The 22,994-nt window shown below is 37.4% G+C and overlaps 2 pseudogenes across 1 annotated transcript; both read left to right on the top strand.

Moving 5' to 3' along the window:
* Window positions 1-268: 268 nt before the first annotated feature.
* On the top strand, window positions 269-8,827 carry LOC147921600 (uncharacterized; annotated as a pseudogene).
* Window positions 8,828-15,982: 7,155 nt separating this feature from the next.
* On the top strand, window positions 15,983-22,994 carry LOC104760717 (5'-3' exoribonuclease 2-like; annotated as a pseudogene). The gene is made up of 22 exons (XR_015588933.1): window positions 15,983-16,430; window positions 16,536-16,612; window positions 16,755-16,946; window positions 17,029-17,148; window positions 17,268-17,330; window positions 17,541-17,690; window positions 17,801-17,965; window positions 18,272-18,349; window positions 18,438-18,524; window positions 19,107-19,313; window positions 19,525-19,620; window positions 19,779-19,874; window positions 19,974-20,044; window positions 20,514-20,642; window positions 20,720-20,796; window positions 20,879-20,919; window positions 21,037-21,111; window positions 21,228-21,385; window positions 21,614-21,718; window positions 21,845-21,926; window positions 22,092-22,186; window positions 22,293-22,994. The product of XR_015588933.1 is annotated as a 5'-3' exoribonuclease 2-like (transcript).

The following is a 22,994-nucleotide window of genomic DNA, read 5'->3' as shown; positions in this document are numbered from 1 at the left end:
TGTATAGCCACTAAATAATTTTGACATTTTTGTGGCCATCCCACCGAATGAGCCGTCTAATCAAATTAGTCCGACAAGATTGAGAGTTTGCAGAAGCAATAGTGGTGAGAATATCTTCAAAATATTGTCACGATTTATATTCGTGGCTAGGTCGTGGCTAAGGTTTTCTATAAAAGCAAAACGTTTCTCGCTTCAGTTTCCATATCCATTAAGTAAGTAAGAACCAAAAAAATCGGGAGAGAGTTTTGTTTTTCTTTTCAAAAGTTTCATGTCTTATTATTTTCAAAATCGAGAGTGGATGGATCAAAGTATTGATCCAGGCAGAAATTGTACTATAGAAACATTTATGGCGGGATTGATGTTTTTATCGAATTTGCTTGTAAACAAGCATTTTATCGGGAAACCAACACTTTGTTGTGTCCTTGTGCTCGGTGTAAGAATAGAAAGTAGCGTGATGCAAGAACGGTCACTAGACATCTTTATCGGGTGGGGTTTAAAGGAAATTATTATATTTGGCTGAACCATGGAGATCAATATTATCATGTTGGAGAATCTTCGAGGGCAAGTCATTTTACCAGTGAAGAAGCAATGTTGCCACCAAATGCTACAAATTTTCAAGCTCCAGGAAATACTTATGAGTATTTTCCATACGCAAATGTTAACATTGCACCTGAAGCGGCGTCTCCACATGTGTTGGAGAATACAATGGAAGCAACACATGAAGATGCATATGTTGATAGTGTTTTTGAAGCTTTTGAAGCCGCTAAAGAGCCTCTTTACGATGGATGTCCATAAGGAATTTCTCAGTTGTACCTGGCTTCCCGTATGTTGAAAGAAAAATCTGATTACAATATGGTGGAAGCATGCGTTGATGAGTTATCACATACTTTCAAAGCTGTTTACCCACACCAAATAAAGCTCATGCATCATACTACGAGACAAAGAAGCTGGCAAGAGAGCTTGGGCTACCAGTATATAAGATTGATGTTTGCGAGGATAATTGCATGATCTTTTGGAAAGGAGACGATCGAGATCTAATGCAGTGTTGGTTCTGTAATAAAGATAGATACCACCCGAACAATGGGAAAGGGAAAAATAGACCTAAGTAGAGAATGTTTTATATACCGATTACAGATCGGTTGAAGAGGTTATACCAGTTAGAGGCGACTGCAACGGCTATGCGATGGAATGCTGAAAATATGTCTACCGAAGGAGAAATGCAGCACCCATCTGACGGAGTAGCATGGAAACATTTTAATGAGGTATATCCTAATTTTGCTGCCGAGAGTCGCAATATTTATCTTGGCTTATCAACGGATGGATTTAATCCTGTTGGTATTAATGGGGAGGCACATTTAATATGGCCTGTTATCGTAACTCCCTATAATTTGCCACCCAATATGTGCATGAAAAATGAATTTGTTTTTCTATCGGTACTCGTTCCGGGGCCAAAGCATCCAAAAAAAGTCTAGATATTTATCTTCAACCGTTGATCGAAGAATTGAAAAGCCTACGGATTGACGGTATGGAAGCATATGATGTATCAAGAAAGTCCAAATTCACGATGCAAGCTGCGTTGATGTGGACAATCAGCTACTTCCCAGCATATGGCATGTTGTCTGGTTGGACGACGCATGGTCATTTATCTTGTCCATATTGTCTAGATGAGACAAAATCATTTTGGTTAACAAATGGAAGGAAACATAGTTGGTTTGACTGCCACAAAATGTTTTTACCGCAAGATCATCCATACAGGCGTAATGTTCAGGCCTTTTGACAGGGGAAAGAAGTACTAGATGATCATCCACCATGGTTAAATGGAGAGGAGATTCTTCACGAAAGAATAAACAATATTATGGGGTTGTTTAGAACAGTCAATTGTGGAGGGAACAAACACCAACAGCCTGCTCGAACCATCGATGGATATGGGGTTCATCATAATTGGGTTAAAAAGAGTATATTTTGGGAGTTGCCTTACTAGGAAAATCTTCTTCTTCGTCATAACCTTGACTTCATGCATATCGAGAAGAACTTTTTTGATAATCTCATCAACACGGTTTTAAATGGGAAGACGAAAGATAACATTAAATCAAGGATGGATCTTGCTGCCTTATGTAGAAGACATACATTAAATCTTCGCCCCGATGGGACAATGCCGGTACCAATATATAGGTTGTCAAATGAAAAGAAAAGGAAATTTCTCCTATGGATGAAAAATGAGATATGATTTCCAGATGGTTACGCATCAAAGTTCAGTTGTTGCGTCGACAAAACTCATTGAAAGTTCTCAGGCTTAAAAAGTCATGATTGTCACGTCATTATGCAACGACTTCTCCCTTTTGCTTTTGAAGAACTTCTCCCACAACCCGTTCACACGGCAATTTCAGGTAATTTATTGATCTTTTACTTTTAACATATTTTTATGCTTACATTGATAACTTAATGTTGTATATTTATATTTGTGTAGAAATTGCACTCTTTTTCGGGATATCTCAGCAAAGACTTTACACATTGATGATGTTGCTTTGCAAAGAGAAAATATCGTTGTAAAACTTTGCAATTTGGAGAAAATATTTCCACTGTCGTTCTTTGATGTTATGGAACATCTCCCCGTGCACCTACCAGATGAAGCTGCTTTAGGAGGTCCAGTCCAATATCGGTGGATGTATACGTTCGAGAGATACATGTACCATCTCAAAAAGAAAGTTAAGAACAAAGCACATATTGCAGGTTCGATTGTTGCACAATGTGTAAATGATGAGATAGCAGATTGATAGTTGGATTTTCACCCAGGGTATCAATTCCCTATGCAGTTGTAGTACAAAGGGTTATCAATCCAAATGGTTGTCTATTGCTAGCAGGAATGATATAATCAGGACAATACAAGTCAATCCAAGCAGATAGGGTTTTTGTTCTAACAAAGAAACCACACGACCTAAGCACTCGATGCAAGCAGTCGAGTACAAGATCGAGTGGGATGATCGAGTAAGCAAATGAGATATGAACAGCTCGAGGTATTACTCGATGCAGGTTATCGTGTACCTGATCGGGTAAGTGGTCGAGTAAGTAAAGAAAATGTAAACAAATAAAATATGAAAGCTCCTAAGGATGGGGTAATCGAATCCTAAGTATTCTAGACCAGTACAGATGCCTTACATGTCTCAAGCAATTATTTCCTAGACAATGAATCTCTAAAACCTTGTCACTACACTCTCGCACTAGCAACAATCAACCTTGATCACTTACCACACTCTCGCACTAGCAATATAAACAAGAAGGCATTAAGAACGATTCATTATTGTCAGTAAACTCAAACTCATCTAATCCCTTACTCAAAGTCAAGTAAACCTCTAGCATTGGCTAATTCACGCATCTCATCTACACCTCTCGGTCGCTGAAACGCCCTAGATCTAATCTCAACCTCTCTGTCTGTTGACAGCATTAAGAACACCAACCTAGAAGGAAATCTATCAATCATTTACAATCAAACTAAGGCATCCTAACCGATCAAGAACACAAAATCATCTATCCCATCCCTAGAAACTTTACTACACTACTCGGACATGATAACAAGGAACAAAATAACGAAAATGAATGAAACTTGCATTGTATTAAAAGATAGAGTAGAGTAGAAAGAGTACAAGATAGAAATCTAAGAAAACTATAAAACTATGAAATAAAAATGCAAAACGAAAAGGAAAATGTTTGAGTCACTCAGTTCTCTCACAGCAGCTCTCGCTCTCTGGTTTGAGGGTCTGCGGCGTGCTCCCCTGCGAGCTAGGAGAGGAGGGGGTTTATATATGGAAACCTTTTTGACCTAGCTTCCCAGACCTGCCCGATGGTCTACTCGATGGGGTACACGAGGGTGAAGTCGGGTTACTCCTCGGGTGGATCTTTGGGTTGTTCTTCATGCTCTCGGATCCTCCTCGATCGTGTTGGGGTTCGGACTTGTTCTTGCAGCTCGATGGCTCCTCCGGGTACATGCTCGGATTGTCCTTGTTTTTCCCCATTTTTGGCTCTTTAGCACCTGTTTTCATCCAAAATATGCAAATGCAGCAATGCAACACCCTAAATGGTCTAAAAGTGAATTCCTACAGTTAATGACCTAAAAATGCTAAGTTAGAGGTATGAACAATGCAAAATATGGACAAAAAAAGATGCTAAAAACATATAAATTATAGAGTTATCACATATGCATCTGCAAATATTTTTGGACATCCAGAAGCTAGGGACGACGTTGCTCAAGGAGAAATTTGATTTACATATTTTTATCCAGATGTGCCTACCTTGTTCTACCATGAGGGTCGTGTTAGTGGGAAATCCTCAAGTGGATGACTTAATGATCATGACTACACAGTGCTCCAAACATTTATGTTGCTCAACTGTGATAAATTTGAGCCTTATAAACGGTATGAAAACTTTTATTACTTGATATACAATTTTACATTAAATTTATAATTTAAATTATATATAATTATAAGATGTTTGAAGATTATATGAGGGAGCACACCCCAAGAATGACTATTAAGGACATGGAAAAAGCAAAAGACAAGCATTTTGGAGAATGGTGTAAAGACTATGTAAGTTTAATTTTTAATGAATGTTAATTATTAAAAAGTTAATTATTACTATATACATATTAATTCTCAGTTACAAACTCACGTGGATATTGTTTCCACACACATAACCATGCCCAAGATAAATAAACCCAAAATTACGATGTTTATGTTCGTGGAACCACTGACACAAATTATTATGGGCTGATAGAAGAGATATTGATGATCCATTACCTGTTCCGACACTTATAATTTGCTTTAAGTGTTGTCATTTATCTGGGATTTGCTCCAATAGTGTTTGTTTGTTCATGGGCTTTGTTCTAATTTTACTCTCTCTTCTCTCAGGTTTGGTGTTTACCCTTCTGTCTACAAGTTTGTTCGAACAACATGGAAAGCAAATTTTTTGGGACCATGGAGGAACTGGTCAGAGGTTCCTGATGAGAGGAAAAATATTTTGTGGCAAACTTTTGTGGTAATTAATGTTTCTATACCTGAAGTCAACAATATTTTCCAACTAACTTACAAACTACTGATCTCTCTTCTCCCTTTTTTTTTAGCAACACTATTACTGGGAACCTCGTTTTCATGACACTGTCTTCTACCATTGGAAGCAGCACACAATGACTTCAGTTTGTGATTGCATCAGCACAAAGAAGAGGGCAAATAAGAAACCCAAGTACATTGGTGAGGCTGATTGGGACACTCTAATGGAGTATTTGGGAACATAACCAGCAAAGAAGAAGAGCAAGAATGCTGCTGCAAGCCGCTTATCTAATCCTAATGGCAAAGGGATTCACAAGCATTGTGCAGGTCCTAAGTGTTTTTTGCAGATTGAGCATGAGATGGTAAGTGTTATACTTCTCATCTGTTATTATTTACTTTCATATATACACTAATATTTCAACTTTCTTTGTGTATATGATTGAGTCTGGATCAGATGAACCACCAGCCTACACTGATCTTGTGCGGAAGACACACACACGCAAAGATGGAACTTTCATCGACCATTGTGCTGAGTGTCTTGTCAACGAAGTAGAGGAAGTTGTTTCATAGATCACAACTGAAGATGGTTCTCCGCACAGCCAAACTGCCACATCTGGTGCTTTTCCTTCTCGCATTCTATTGAACAAAGAATATCTGAAGATACTCTCTTAAAAAATCTTTTATCATTCTTAATGCCTCATGCTCTATATATGGTATGTATATATTAGTGAAATGTCTTGCTCTCTTTTTGTATACGGTTTGTTTGATTAAGTTTGTTTGTTTGCATTATATCTTTATATGTTTGTTTTTGAATATATGTTTGATATTTGTTTTGTTTCTCTCAAAGCGTGGGCAGTCTAAAAATGGGTATGTATATGGAATCGGCAGTGTTCAATACCGGGAAATCAATCCATCTGAGAAAGTAGCTGCTTCTATTTCTCGCAACCTGGACATGGAAGAGCGCATCTCAAGTTTGGAGACAAAATTCAAGACACTAAACACCAATGTTGGAGAAATGAATACTAACTTGGGAACGATTATGGAAGAGATGGTTGCATCACGACAAGCACTTAACCTGATCATACAGTCTCTAGGAATTAGACAACCCTCTGCTGCTGCTCCTGCTCCTGCTACATGTAACACCCGCAAACCAAAACTGTGCATTTTGGGGGAGGGTGTCGATCGACACCATGGTGGTGTCGGTCGACACCACTTATTTCTTGTTCGGCCAGATTGATTTAATTGTCGATTTTGGTCGCTTTGGTTTAGGGAAAACCATAGAACCGAGATATTAAAGTGAGAAAACGACCTAGGTCGTGTTTTTGTGGGTTGTCGCTGCTGTAGAGAGAGAGAAAGAGGAGAAAACAGTTTCTAAAAGTTCTTGAGAGTTTTTGTGAGATTTCAAGGCCTTTTGGGTGAGATCTTGCTGTGGGAGTGAAGATCCAGGGCTAGGAACGTGGTGGGAAGGTTGTTGTGGTAGTAGCTTCGTCTTTTGGGCTTAGATCTCATTGTTTGGCTAAGGTGAATGCATGACCATGGCTTATCTAAGCTAAGATCTTTGTTTCTGTGATATTGTGTGTTGTTTAGTTGTTTCTTTTGGTTGTTTGTGAGTTTTTCGTAGCTCCTGAGGCTACGATTCGTTCCTGGGATCGTGTGGGACGAAAAGGAGAAGTTTGGAGGCGAGTTTCGGAGGTTATGTTCGAAGGAAATCACTTCTCGGCAGTGGTGTCGGTCGACACCAACGCGAGGACGACTCGGGGACTTAGCGAGTGTCGGTCGACACCGTTAGGGTTTTGGGAGTGTCTAGCAGGTGTCGGTAGACACCCAAGTGGTGTCGGTCGACACCAGATGTCTAGTGTCGGTCGACACCTTCGGGTATCGATCGACACCCTTCTGAAAGGAACCGATTTGTGTCGGGTCGCTTTGTGCTTGTTCCTGGTTTGTTTTATTGTTGTTGTTTGTGGCATGAGAGATCTTATTGCTTGTGTGTATAGCCCAGTAGATGGGAGGATTGCCTCAATGAGTGTTTATCAAATACTCATGCATCTCAATTTGTGTTTGTGGTGCAGGTAAAGGCAAAGTGTGATCGTGGAATCAGGGCAATGAAGAGGAGGATGTTCTAGGGACCCGATTGGATGTTGTCTGGCATTGTTATGTTGCTAGAGTTGGGTATTTAGAACTTGTTAGGTTCCTGGTTCTTTGTTTCTCTTTGTTTGATATTGGAATTGTTATGTTTTGGATATTGGTTATCTTATTATTGGATATTATTTGATATTGGTTTTTTGGTTATGTTATCGGCTGTTGTGTGTTTGTGGTTATGTGGCTAGTGAGTATGAGACCACTAGTTGTAGTGTATTTATTATTATTATTTATTATTTATTATTTATTAAAAAAAAAACGGATCAGGTCGTTTCAGTTCAATTGGTGGCAACTTGTCCTGTGGGAAGGTTGATAAAGGGTGAGGACTAGTTGGTCTCTTCTACATATTCAGATGTGTTTGGATAGTTGCTTAGTCTAAGGTTAAGCTGAGTATACCTACGAGTTGCATATATTATAAGTAACCGTATTTGCTTGTTGAGTGTATTAATATTTATAAGTATATAAATATATATTTTTATAAAGTATAAGAAAGAGAATTAGTATCTTAGAGTTGGATATTGAACTAAAATGGATATTTTATGCGTGTTGTTTGATGATTGTGTTAATGCATGTTTTGTTGTGGCAAAATAAGTGCTTGTGTGTGGGGAGATAGGTGCCAAGGGCACATAGATGCGGGTGAGCCGCAGAGAGTCCTGCAAGGAGAGATCCTTGTAGTTGTGTAGTGGTCTACGGGCGCAGAATGCGGGTAGATCAGGATTGGCTGACGAGCCAACGCGTTGTTGTGCGTGGAAGAAGTGCAAGAAGCACGAGGAATCTGGATACGCAAGTGAAAATGTGTAGGAAGAAGTGCGAAAGCATGAGGAATCCAGTAATGCACAATGTGTAGGAAGAAGTGCGAAAGCATGAGGAATCCGGTAATGCACGGGTTGGCATGTCTTGACACGTGGTATCATGGGACGTAGTCTCATTTGTGTGATGTGTGTGTATGTTTGTGTGTCACAGGTTTTAGGACACAGTGATTACTGCTTGGCTTAGGTTTAGACTTGGTGATTGTCTAAGCGTGTTTGGGTGTGGAGACTTCGGGAGCCCTGAGGCTTTCCCTCATTGAGTAATTATCAATTGCTCATTCCTCTCTCTTTTGCAGGTTGGCTAAGTTAAGAGTTCGTTTGCATTGTTAGCTGGTGGTTTTGCATTTAAAGAGCGTTTTGGGCCGGCCAGGGAGTCAACCCGTTGACCAGTTCCGGGTATCGAGTTCGGGTATTACAATTTGGTGACAGCTTGTCCTGTGGGAAGGTTGTTAAAGGGTGAGGACCAGGGTTCGAGGAACGCTTGGGCACCAATAACCTACTGTGGATTTGGATGAGTAGTTCCATTTACCACGGTGAGGGGTTAGGATCGATGCCCTGCAGGATCAGCTTGGGGTCCGTTCGGGCGGCTAGCGGTGGGCTAGTAGGGTCTGCGGGACGGGTTGTCATACTACAACTTCTGTGGCTGCTCATGCTCCAGCTACTACAACAGCTTCTCCTGCTCTAGCTTCTACAACAACTGCTCCTGCTCCAGCTTCTACAACTCCTGCTTCAGCTACATCTTCACACCAAGGCAACTTAGATGCTTGGTGTGCATTATTTGGTGTTTAAGTTTCGGTCAATGATGGTTAAGTTTTTTTGTTGAACTTTCTAACAGGATAGACTTTTGTTTAGCAAGTCTTTTGGTAAAATGTAAGATAAGACTACTTAATGTGCTATTTAGCCATTCTTTTTGGTAATATGTAAACAGCAAACTAATTATGGTAATGTAAAATATGGTTATTTGGATTTCATGTTTTGTGATTTTGGCTTTTCATTACAGGTTTTTGGTTTTAGTAATTACTATTATTGTATATTTTTGGCAAATAATCAGCCACAAAACAAATTATATTTGTACCTTTGTTACAATAAGCCACCAACATAAATCATGGCTTAATAGCTAAGCTACTGACATGTTACTCTTTAACTCATGGCTATATTTACACTAAATTATATGGTGATCAAAACGTGGCTAATATAGTCACTAAGCACTGTGACAATTTCGTAGCTATAGTATGCCACAAATTAAAAGTAATTGTTTCATAGCTAGAACTAGCCACGAATAAACGTGATCAATACGTAGCTAATCTAGACACGAAACGGTGGTGATTTTTACGTAGCTAAATTAGCCACGAAGCGATTGTGATGTTTACGTAGCTAAATTTAGCCACTAATAGTGAGTGACAAATTCGTGACTCGAAAGCCACGAAAAAGCAAGCAACACAACAATTTAGTTACAAAGCTATATCTACGATTTTTTAGTGACAATTCGTGACTTTTTAGCCTTATAGCCACAAATATTTAGGCTCAGCCACGAATATATTGGTGGCTATACATGTTTTTTTACTAGTGTATGTAATGTTATCTACAAGATTATCTCTAAATGTTTGGTGAGCCATCTGAAATGTCATCTAGACGTTATTGTCTCTGATTCTCAAGCCGCATTCATCCATGGTCGTATGGTCACGGATAATATCTTAATAGCTCACGAGTTAATTCATTCTCTAAAGGCCAGAAAGAGGTTTTCACAAACATATATGGCGTTCAAGACTGATGTTAGCAAAGCATACGATAGAGTCAAATGAGATTTCTTGGAGACTACCATGAATCTCTTTGTTTTATCACCAAAATGGATCAAATGGATTATGGCTACTGTCAAATCAGTTGAGTATGCTGTTTTAGTTAATGGCACTCCAACAGGAAAGGTCCTTCCAGAACGTGGAATTAGACAAGGTGACCCTTCATCACCTTATCTTTTTATTTTGTGTGCTGATATTCTGAATCACCTAATCAAATCTGAAGTCTCATCTGGTCACCTATAAGGAATCAAAATTGGAAATGGTGTTCCAAACATAACACACTTACAGTTTGCTGATGACAGCTTATTCTTTTGTCGAGCAAATAATCGAAACTGTCAAGCTTTAAAAGATGCTTTTGATGTATAAGAGTATAACTCGGGTCAAAAGATCAATACTTAAAAATCTCTAATCACCTTTGACTCTCGTGTCTATGGACAACGTCAAAACGCAATGAAAATAATATTGCACATATCAAATCAAGGAGGAGGGGGTAAATATCTTGGTCTACCTGAACAGTTTGGTAGGAAGAAGAAAGAAATGTTTGCTTACCTTGTAGAACGTGTTCGACAACGAACTTCTAATTGGAGTGCTAAATTCCTTTCGCCAGCTGGTAAAGAAGTGCTATTGAAGTCAGTGGCTGCAGCCATGCCGGTTTATGCTATGTCTTGTTTTAAATTACCACTTGGTCTTATTGCTGAATTGGAGACAATTTTAATGAGGTTTTGGTGGAAAAAGAGCACAACTACGAGAGGTATACCATGATAGCTTGGAAACGACTTCAATATTCAAAGAAAGAGGGTGGTCTAGGCTTCTGAGACTTAGCAAAGTTCAATGATTCCTTATTAGCTAAACAAGCTTAGCGGATTATCAAATATCCAAATACCTTGTTTGCCAAGGTTATGAAAGCTAGATATTTCCCAGATGATTCTATACTTGATGCCAGACCAAAAAAATTGCAATCTTTTGGGTGGTCATCAATACTTACAGGTCTCAATTTACTTAAAAAAGGAACCAGATTTATAGTTAGAAATGCCTCCAATATTCGTGTTAATGTGGATAATGTTATTGCTGCTCACCCTCCTCGTCTTGTTTCCTCTGTCAAAGCCAATAGACATGGTCTGATATCGAATTTTATCCAAATTAATGGACAAACTTCTGAATGGAATTTACAAGCTATTGAAGATACTATCATACCGGATGACTTCGAGGGCATAACCAAGCTCTACGTCCACAACTCGTTCCTGGAAGCTAAGTTAATCTGGCACTATAACAGATCAGGACAATATACACTTCACTCTGGATACTGGTTGGCCACTCATGACCCATTTGAGAATGCTCTTGTACCAATCGTACCACATGGCTCCATTGAATTGAAGAAAAAGATTTGGCGTTTGAAGATTATACCTAAAATAAAATACTTTCTATGGAATGTTCTATCTCGATCAGTGGGAACAGCAACAAGGTTGTTACTCGGTGGCGTATCTATTGATAAAAAATGTCGACGTTGTAAAAGCTTGGAAGAGACAATCAATCACGCTCTCTTCATCTGCCCTTCGTCGCAATTAGTTTGGAATTCTGCAAATATTCCTTTTCCCTCTCCCTTTCACTTAACTGAAACGGAAGCTAACATCTCTCTTTTGATAGATATGTACAATGATAACACGTGTTCACAGGAAATGAACCTCTTATCCTTCTGGATTATATGGAGTATTTGGAAATCGCGTAACAACTATGTTTTTAACAATACACTTGAAGATCCTCAACAAAATTGCAGTCAAGCAAAGGGTGATGTTTGTGAATGGATCAATGCCACAAGTAACAACGAAGGAACCCTCCCTACATCACCACAAACACTTCGAAATAATTGGAAGCACTCTCACTATCCTGCTGTAAAATGCAACTTTGATGCTAGTTTTTCAACAGTCTCATATAAAACTATTGGAGGTTGGATTATACGCGATTCTTCGGGTCTTTGAGTCTGTGTGGGGTTCGGGTGTTCTTAGAGCTGCACAATCACCTATGGAAGCGGAAGCGGAAGCATTATTATTCGCAATGCAACAAACGTTACATCATAGTTTTGATAATGTATGCTTCGAGGGTGACTGCAAATTTCTGATTGACGCTATCAATGGTTCCTTGATGGACATCTCCATATATAGCTTACTTCAAGATATTCATTCCTGTTCGAGCCAATTCAGATCGGTTTCCTTTGCCTATACACATCGTTCAACTAATGAAGTTGCACATTGATTGGCAAAATTAGGATGCCTTAATACTGATTTTTATAGTGATTGTATCAATCCACCCAGTTGGATGTTGGAACCTTTGTATATTGACAGATTCTATAATTAATAAAATCAAATTTGCTGAAAAAAATAATAATAATAATAATTTGGAGGTTCTTTCTGCACAAAACCCTATAAATTTCTATATTTAATATTTTTGAAAATGGAGAAATTATTGAAAACCAATTTGAACCACGACCCAAGAATGAATCCGATTCGGTTTGCAAAATAATACAGTAGAACCACAAATCTCTCAATTAAGAACTGATGAAATGATAAATTTGAATCGATGTTCATAAAACGCAGAATCAACTTCTCATGTTAGAATCCATGGAAGGATCTCAATCTAACAATGAGGAATCACACCAAAAAACTAGCAAAAAGAAAAAGAATTACAATTCCCAGATTTTTCACATAATCCTCACAAACGAACTCTTCCTACTCTTTATTCTTCAGATTTTCTCAATTGCCAACGAACACCACGTCATTTACTCTTTTTCCTCCAATCAAATCCTCTTAAACCTCCACGTTAGCTTTAGTCTACTTTTCCTATATCAAATCCTTCCCTCCCAAACAACCATGCCCACATGGTTGAGAGAATGGATATCCCACATGGTTGAGATACTGGATGCTGAACCACCAGGATCCCAAACTCTGTTGTGAACATCCCACCTCTTAATTAGAAACACCAGTAGCTTATGTCTCCGAAGTGTCTCCAAAGCAGGTTCTTCTTGCATCATAAGAGGTTGTTGAAACAGCCACTGCACTTTGTCCACTTGATAACCTCTCAAGTTCTTTTTAAAAAATACTTGTGATGTAGCTCGGATCTGGTTATGATGGTGTTGTATGTTCTTTTTGTCAAGCTTGAATATAAACTTCCAAGATTTGGAGCCCTTTCCCTTTTTCCACCGGTGCCACAACCGATGATGAGCACACTTAGTTCTCCATTTATGCTTTATTTGGAACTTCTCATCACCATACAGAAACTCTTGTACTAGCAATGAAACATGATCCTTAGGCATTTCCAACTTGGCCACCGAAAATGAAGTGGGGTTCATAGCCTGCTCAAACTCATACATTCTAATATGCGCAGTCACAGTTTGTTGTTCACGGCCTGCACCACTATTCTTTTTTCTGAATCTGAACATCCTAGATTTTATCTCTTTTGTTATCTTCTTTGCTCCCAGTTTTTCTTCATGTGAAAACGTCATGTTTAGTAGACCTGAAACTCTTAGTCTTTGAACATAAAGAATGAATAAAGCTGTAGGAGTTGAAGATTTCTCGACTTGCACAAAGCCATACCACCAATCATGTATGTTTGCTAGCCATCTTCTCTCTTTTGCTGTGTACTTGAGCTGCTTGTTTGCAACAGTGATATCAATATCATGAGCGTCATTTTTCCTAATCCTATGTACAGCCCAGGTTGCAGCCAGAGGACCCACCATAGCAAAAGAATGCAGGAACTGAACTCTCTTTACATATGTTTTGTACTTAAACATCCACCGCTTGGGAAATTTAAACTTTTTGTTTCTCATGGCTTCTTGAATGAACAAATTGGGTTGCAACAGCTGCTCACTCACCCTTAAAATCTGCTCATACACAACTTCTTGTCCATGAACAGCTTCACTCTCTCTTATCCCAAACGTTAAACATAGCATACTTCTCATGCCAACATTTCTGACCACTTTGAACATCTCATCATGTTCTTCTATAGCATACCTCGGCTTATTCAGTTGATGTAATATGTATCTTACTCCACTGAAATCTTGGTAGGCATAAGAATTGCTACCCTCCTCCATTAAAATCTGAGATTTCTGAATGTATGCATCATCATTAAAGAACCATTGTGTCTCCTGAAAATCTCCAACACCTACTGAACTGACAAGGTACTGATCACACAAAATATCACTTCCACAATCAAAATACAATTCATAAACAACAAGTCCAATGTGTGACATCAATTGATTTCTTGTTGCATTGGCTTCGCTAACCCCCAGTTTTTCTTGTAACAGTTCTCTTAATTGTGCCATGTCTTTGAATTTAAACCACCAAGTGTTGGAACATGTTTCCCTTCTCTCATTGTCAACAATTTTGCTCTCCCTGACATTGAATCAAACATTTGGCGTGCACAACTCACAACAATTAGATGATCAAATTGTGACTGATGTGTGAGCGATGAACACATATACTGAATTACTGATACCAAGTAGGTTCCAAGATTGAATAAGTGAAATGATTATCTGCTTTTTCTTGAACCAATTGATTCTGTTGAGTCAATAAATCCATTTCACACTCTGCTACGTTGAATCCAGAAACTTTCTCAACATCAGAAAATCGATCATTATCACTCGAACTCACAAAATCAGTGTCTACCAAATCTTCCTTATCATCATTCTCGACCAATTCATTAAGTTCACTATCGGTCCCAAAACCAAGGCTAGGTTCCGAGTTTGGAATTGATACCTGAAATTGTGGAGTTGATTCTTCCTCCAGGATTGCTCCTTGTACCAAACTGTCTTCTAAGCCAATCGATCCTATTGCAACCTCACACACTTCTTCTTCTTTATCCTCCTTAGCTTTTAGCTCACTATCAATCTTAAGGGGACTCTTAACAATGTTGCTTCTAGGGTGTGCATACTCATATAACCTTCCAATTGAGAAACATTGTTGAATCGTTTGAGGCTGAAACATTCAAACGTTCTGTTGAGTATCCGTTTGTAGACCATCCAAATATACTCTAACCAAGCAATCTTCAGTCAAATCCACTCTTTTTCTAAGCAACTAAAACTCTTTATGATACTCAACAATATCGTTCGTCTCTTTCAACTCCTTTAAATCAGCAATTGGATCATCAACAACTCTCTCAAACCTGTTTAATCGAATCATCTTGACCATCGCAGCAAAATACATCTCCATATCGAAATATTGTTTCACGAGTGTATCTTCCAGCTTGTCTAAGCGCCAATTCAACGTCGTTTCACGATCCACAGCTTCGGTCACCTTCGTCGCAGCTCTTGTTTCCTCCATAGATTCTGAGAATCGTAGAGCTCTTATACCTTTAATACAGTAGAACCACAAATCTCTTAATTAAGAACTGATGAAATGATAAATTTGAATCAACATTCATAAAACGCAGAATCAACTTCTCATGTTAGAATCCATGGAAGGATCTCAATCTAACAATGAGGAATCACACCAACAAACTAGCATAATTGATATGATGTATTAATTATGTTTGATATAAAATATTTAGTTCTATGCATTAAGATGAAATATGTAATTAAACTTAAAATATGGTTTATTATAATGGTATTTTTGAAAATTCCTCATATTTAAATGGGACTCCTTGTCCTATAAGAGTTTTTTGGTAAAAGCACAAAGATTAATAAACAATAAATATTATATCATTTATAAAACTTCAACCAACAGAAAAATATACTGCATAGTCTAAATAGTCATAAATTGTTATATTAATATAAATTATACATAGAAATTTGAGAAAATGTTATAAATTAGAGCAAAAAAACCTTAAAACTCTTATATAATAGAACTGAGAGAGTATTAAAATGAAATATGAGAGATTCATATTCAATATTAAAATGTTTCAAGATAAAATCTAAAAACATATACATTACTACTTAATTATTGTTAATAATTTGTTCAAATTTTTACCTGCGTAATAACACGGGCCTCATCTGAGTGAGGTTAATTCAGATGGTAGATTATCTTGTAAATAAAAAGTGCAATAAAAAATTGTTTAAATGTTAAATTGGCAAAAAATAATAATTTAGAGGTTCTTTACAAAACCCTATAAATTTCTATATTTAATATTTTTGAAAATTGAGAAATTATTGAAAACCAATTTGAACCAGGACCCAAGAATGAATCCGGTTCGGTTTGCAAAATAGCAAGTTGTTTAATTCCTCCCCTGACTGACCTAAAGGAGCGTTGTTCCCGTTCACTCCAGCCGCAGCACCACCAAGTCTTGTGGCTACAACGTTTGGGGTTGGGGTTTACAGTCTCTACCTAGTTCTTCAGGAAATTTGTTTCCGATGGGAGTACCGTCGTTCTACAAATGGTTAATCGAAAGGCATCCATTGATTCTACAAGAAGTCATTGAAGAAGAACCACTCGAGGTTAATGGCGGCGTCACGATCCCAATCGATACCAGCAAACCTAATCCTAATGGTTACGAGTATGACAATCTCTATCTCGATATGAACGGAATCATTCATCCATGTTTCCATCCTGAAGACAAGCCTTCTCCTACTACGTTTACGCAAGTGTTTCAATGTATGTTCGATTACATTGATAGGCTTTTTGTCATGGTCCGACCTCGGAAGCTCTTATTCATGGCTATCGGTGAGTTTTTTCTTATCTATGGCATTACATTGTATGAGTTGGATTTTAGTTTTACTTGTGTTTGTGAAATTTGTTCCATTGTGTTTGGTGTTGTGTAATTTGCAGATGGTGTTGCTCCAAGGGCTAAAATGAATCAGCAGAGAGCTAGACGGTTTAGAGCAGCAAAAGATGCAGCTGAAGCAGTATGTGCCATCTCTTTTTTTTATACTCTGTTTCACTTAGTTTGTATCAATAGTGAGCTTTAACCGATCAATTGTTGTGTCACTCTGTTGCGAAGCGTATTTTTACCATTGAGATATTTGAATCTATTACCTGCTGTGTTAGGCAGCTGAAGAAGAGCAGCTGCGGCAAGAGTTTGAGAGTGAAGGGAAGAAGTTGCCTCCTAAAGTGGATTCTCAAGTTTTTGACTCTAATGTTATAACTCTTGGAACATAGTTCATGTCTACTCTGTCATTTGCGTTGCGATACTACATTCACATTAGACTAAATTCTGATCCTGGATGGAAAAATATTAAGGTATCAATTAGGGTGTCTGATATATTCCTTCTGGCTGTTTACAACATACTTCAAGTTTTGCTCTTATTTACTTATTCTGAAGGTTATACTCTCGGATGCTAATGTTCCTGGTGAGGGGGAACACAAGATCATGTCATACATACGTTGTAATAAGAACCATCCTAGTTATAACCCAAACACTCATCATTGTCTATATGGTTTGGTATATAAGCTCCTTTTAATTCTTATGATTTCCATGTCTTTTAGTTTGATTTTGCAACAAGATTGTTCTGATCTTAATCGGGCAAGCTTGGCCATTCTACTTTTTATTCTTAATAACAGGACGCTGATTTAATCATGCTGTCTTTGGCCACCCACGAAATTCATTTTTCAATCCTTCGTGAGGTTTGTACAATTGTTCCTTTGGGTTTTATTCCTAGCCAAGCACTGACCAATCTACCTTGTTTATAATTCAACATGTCCTTCTTCAATATGTTTGGACACTTGATTTAAGTCACAAATTTGTATGCAAGTCTTTCAAGTATCAAGATGATTTTTTTTCCGGTTCTTTTTATGCCAATTCAACTGTATTTTCTTCTTGGTGACTTTATCTAGGTTGTTTTCTTTCCTGGAGAGCAAGACAAATGCTTCTTGTGTGGTCAGATGGGGCACCGAGCAGCAGATTGTGAGGGCAAGATAAAGAGGAAGGCAGGAGAAATGCTTGATAACACGGAGCCAGATGTTGCGGCGAAAAAGCCATATGAGGTACTTTTCAGTGTTACACACTTCAATACTATATATTCTAAATTGCATGGTATGTCAAGTTCTCATTAATATCTTTACCAGAATCATGAAGTATTCTTATCTTTTGGCAGTTTGTCAATATTTGGATACTTCGAGAGTATTTGGAACACGACATGCAGAAACCTAACAAGCGATCGAAAAAAAATTTGGACCGCTTGATTGATGACTTCATCTTCATCTGTTTTTTCGTTGGGAATGATTTCCTGCCACATATGCCTACACTAGAAATACGAGAGGTTTGTAGTTTTATGTATAGTGTGTCCTTACATTTGTATGTTCATGTAGCATTCTCTTAAATTCTTTTAAATTTGTTGAAAAATGGCATTTCTTAGAAATAGAAGATGTTCCTATATCATACCTTTCTACCCAGTAAATCACTTCATAGAAATCTTCATTTCTAGTTGGTATTATTTTGGTATTTAATAACTTAGTACATATGTACTCATAGTTTGTGTTCTTATAAATAAAAAAAAATTCATCTTTTTGTCATTGAAAGTCTATGAACGTACTTGGAAAATCTTATTATTCTTGTTGTCTTGCAGGGTGCTATAGAATTGCTGATGTCTGTGTATAGGAGTCGCTTCAGTTCAACAAAAAAATACTTAACCGATGCAAGCAAGGTACATAAATTGAATTTCTTTATCTTAGTTTAGTTTGTAAAACTGTTGGATTATATAGTTTGTGAACTTTTTTTTCACTAAATTTCAGCTGAACTTAAGTAATGTGGAGCGTTTCATCCAGGCCGTTGGGATGTATGAAAATAAAATATTTCTGAAAAGAGAGCTAGTACATCAGGTTAATGTCCCTTCAGTAATTTTGTTTTCTTTAGTTATCTGCATTTCACGTACATTTTAAGATATTATGAATTTATGATAGAAGCGACAAGATTATAAATAACATTAGCCTCCAAAATTATTGAAGGTGACATGATTATAAATAACATCAGGCTATGGATGTGCTCATCTGTTGCATGTTTGACCAGACTTTAATCACTTCTCTCTGAGACTCTGACATGTAGAAAATGTTGTTTGATTTTACAACTGTATATCCTCTAGGTGATGAGTAACTCATAGTGGATTTTTAGGCCAGGGAATGTTATAACTTCAAGTTGAGTGGGAGATATTTAAGATAAATTGTAAATTTAAGGGATATTTAAGTGAAGTGAATGTTTTAGAGTAACAACCCTGTATTTTTTTTTATAAGAATATAATATACCTTATTCCTCTCTTTTCCATGGGTTAAAATTTTCCCTGCACTAGCTAACGAATTTAAGCCCCTCTGATACAGCTGTCCACGAAAACATACAAATCTACAAATTATGTTTCATTTTTATGAGTTAGTTTGTCATTGGTGCAAGTGTTATAATTTCTGTTACAGAGGCAATCAGAAAGGTTTTGTCGTGACAAAGCTCGTAACAGTGCTCAAGCAAGCAGACAAATCTCTGGCAAGTTGGTGCAATTAGATTCTGTAGATGAAGTGTCTGATTCATTGCATTCCTCACCACCAAAAAAATATTTGCGTCTGTCTTCGGATGATAACATTGGTGTGACGAATGTTGAAACAGAAAATAACATCAAAACAGAAGTAAGTCATCTTGTATCTGAGGAGAAATGTTAACAAATTATTACAACTGCAGTTCTTTTGTTTAATTATATGGTTTAGTGTAAACTATAGTTGTACTCCATTTCAAATTTTGGTAAAACTGTTAGGTCTGAATTTTTTTGCGTGATGTTCTTTTGGTACTAGAGCTTTTCTTTCTCATTTAAAGTGAACTAAAGTACACAGTGGTTTTCAGGAACTAGATAACGGAGAAGACTTAAAGTTTAAGCTTAAGAAACTGTTGCGGAACAAAGCTGATGTGTTCAGCTCAGGAAATGGAGAACAAGATAAGGTCATATATATATATATATATATATATATAATTTTTTTCAGCTGTGTTTCCGTCAATGGTATCATGAGTGCTTAATCGTCATTGAGTTTGTTTTTTGATTTCCGTCTAATCAATCATTTAATTACGCTAGCAAGTTCACATGGCTGTTGTATTATCAGGTTAGGCTAGGTGTATCAGGATGGAGGGAGAGATACTACGAAGAGAAATTCACAGCTAAGTCTGTTGAGGAAATGGAACAAATACGTAGAGATGTTGTGAGTTTCCCATTGTGTTTAATTTGATGAATATAAATTATGTTAAAGTCACTCTGAATGCATCAATTTACTGTTTCTTTCTTCTAATTCTTTTGCTAGGTTTTGAAGTATACAGAAGGTCTTTGTTGGATAATGCATAATTATTATCATGGTGTTTGTTCCTGGAAATGGTCAGTTTCTGGTCATCCTAATACATATATGTTATACTATTCACATTGATTATTTTCTTGTGGTTCATTTCAACTAATATTGTGAAGCAGTATCTCTCTGAATTTACCATATTGTCCTGTAGGATTGTAATGCTCATTTCAATTTACACACCATGCTACTTTTAGAGCTAATTAAAATATCAAATTTCAGTGCAAGACTTCAATTATAATTGTGCTATGCATCTTTGTTTATTCGAATCAGTGTTCTACTTAAAACAGACCCTATAGTAATCAAGCTAAGATGTTTGAAATTTTTTGTACGTCTGTTTATATGCTTTTATGCCTGTTGTAATTTAACTTTCAAAAAAGCTTAGTTTTAGAGGACAGGATGGCCTTAGTTACAGCAATCTTAGTGGAAACGGACAAATTCATTCACACTTTCGTTTCTCCCATTAGTTTTTCTGTGGTTAATTCCAGATTTATTTTGCAGGTTTTATCCATATTATTATGCACCTTTCGCATCAGATCTCAAGGGCCTTGATAGGCTAGATATCAAGTTGGAACTAGGTTCCCCGTTTAAACCTTTCAATCAGCTTTTGTCTGTTCTTCCATCTGCAAGGTATTCTATCTGTATATTTGAGCATTCATAATGTCTCTCTGCTGTCACTGACTTGCTCACTGTATTCCTGTTCTCAGTGCACATGCTCTCCCAGAGTGCTATAGGACATTAATGACAGATCCAGACTCTGCTATAGCTGATTTTTATCCTGCCGGTATGAAGTTGTTACAGATTGGTTCCTTTCATTGTGGTATTGTGCAATCCATGCCTCTTATTTTAGCTTTTTGGGTGTGCAGATTTTGAGATTGATATGAATGGAAAACGCTATTCGTGGCAGGTGTGATTATCATTTCAAACTGATTAAGGCAGACTTGACTGTGTTGATGATCTGCATAATATCATCAGTTAGATGTAATATTTTACGGTCTCATATTTCTTATCTTTCCTTGTATAGGGTATAGCAAAACTGCCTTTTTTTGATGAAAGGCGTCTTCTGGAGACAGTTGCACTAGTGGAGAAATCACTGACGGTACATCCTATTCCTATCTATGTTTTAGATATTGACTTTTTTGTAATGGTTTTATTTATAAGACAAAATTGTACAATCACATGTAACTTTGTTTTTCTTCTATATGTTTTTTCTAGACCAAAGAAATTCGAAGAAACAGTGTGCTATTTGACATGCTCTTTGTGGTTGCATCTCATCCTCTTGCTGAACTCATCCGTTCTCTTAATAGTCATACCAAAAACTTGAGCAGTGAAGAACGAGCAACTATCATGGAGAAAATTGACCCTGGACTAAGGTTTGTGTCTGATATTCAATAGGTAGTTATGGTTGTAGTTTCACGGTGATGTAATTTTTTGTCTACTTTTAAAAATGGTATCTTCCATCTTGAGTATATAAGAAAAGGGACAAATTTAGTAAGGATGACATCTCTATTTCTTTTGGGTAAAATTTTGTGAGGAAGACTCTATCAAAATTTTTGTATGCAGTATGTCATGAATGGTTACATGTTTCTTGATGTATGCAGTGATGGGATGAATGGTTACATATCTTCATGTGGTGGAGATAGTCAGCCTCTATGTTTCAGCTCCCCTGTTGAGGGCATGGAAGATGTTTTAGCCAATCAAGTCATGTAAGCCTTCAATGCAAGATTGGGTTTAATCACCCATTTGCCACCCCCTTGCGGCTTGAGCTTTATGAAGATGCCTGTTGTAACCTGATCTTCATCAGATTAACAATCTTGTTTTTTTTTTTTCAGTTGTGCCATATATAAACTTCCAGAAGATATCAGAGGCAGTGAGATCACTCATCAAATTCCAAGTTTGGTAATCCCTAAAAAGGTATTGTTGAGTTTACCATTTGCTCTACTAGGCTTCCGATTTTGGTTTCAAGTTGTGTTCAAGAATAAAGAAACTGCTTTGTTGGGTTTTACTACGACCAAAGTTATAGCCCACTTGTTTTTGGTGAACTAATTAGATAGTGTTCTTCATTTATTGGCTTCACAGACTATAAATCTAGTGGATTTGAAAAGTGAAGGTCTTCTATGGCATGAAGATGGTGACAAAAGACGAGCTGCTGCAAGGATTATAAAAACCAAGCGGTGAAGATTATGAATTGGTTGTCATATGCAAAGTTTTGGAAGGCCTTTATATACGGATTGCTTTTAAATGTCTCAATTCTTTTTTTTCTCTCTATTTATCCTGTAGGTATAATCCAGAAGGATCTATTTCCGGGGATAGGCTTGGGAAGGCAGCACACAGACTTGTCTTGAAAACAATAAATGCCCAGCCTGATAATGCGCACATTAATACAGAACCAGCATTGTGTCCAAATACTGTTTTCCAGAACCAAAGAACGTCGGAAAAAATCCCAGCCTTTCAAGAAAAGAAGATCCAATGGGTAAGCCCTCAGAGTCAAATCACTCCAAAGAAGATGAAAAGCCCTGAGAGTCAAACACTTGGAAGAAAAAGAGAAGCTGTAAGAGGCTAGAAGATTTGAAGAAGAAAAACCCTCTGAGTGTAATCCCTCTGAAGATGAAGAAAAGTAAAAACCCTCGGGGGAAGAAGAAGGAAAACCAAATCCCTCAAACTAAACCCACTAAAAAGCAGAGGCAGGCAATACACCTACGCATTATGGAAGAGGCAAGAAAGAGAAAAGAGCAGAAAAAAATAAAGATAGCCAAAAAGGCGCAAATGGTTCCCAACACGCTTGAGCTTCGATCCAAAACGCTTCCTCGATCATCTTCAACAATATGATAAAATATGATCTTGAAAACAAAGGAAGGAGCAATTCGGTAAAGTTTAATTTTAACAGACACGCTCATGTGTTTTGGAAGCAACATGCACAAAAGCTCGTTACAAACCCAACCAAAAGGTTCATAAAAAAATAAACAAAAGCTTACATAGACA

The sequence above is a fragment of the Camelina sativa genome, chromosome 18 (assembly GCF_030686135.1).
Source record: "Camelina sativa cultivar CO46 ecotype springtype chromosome 18, ASM3068613v1".
Lineage (NCBI taxonomy): Eukaryota > Viridiplantae > Streptophyta > Magnoliopsida > Brassicales > Brassicaceae > Camelina > Camelina sativa.
The sequence above is the reverse complement of the archived record's forward strand: the minus strand, read 5'-3'. Positions and strand labels throughout refer to the sequence as shown.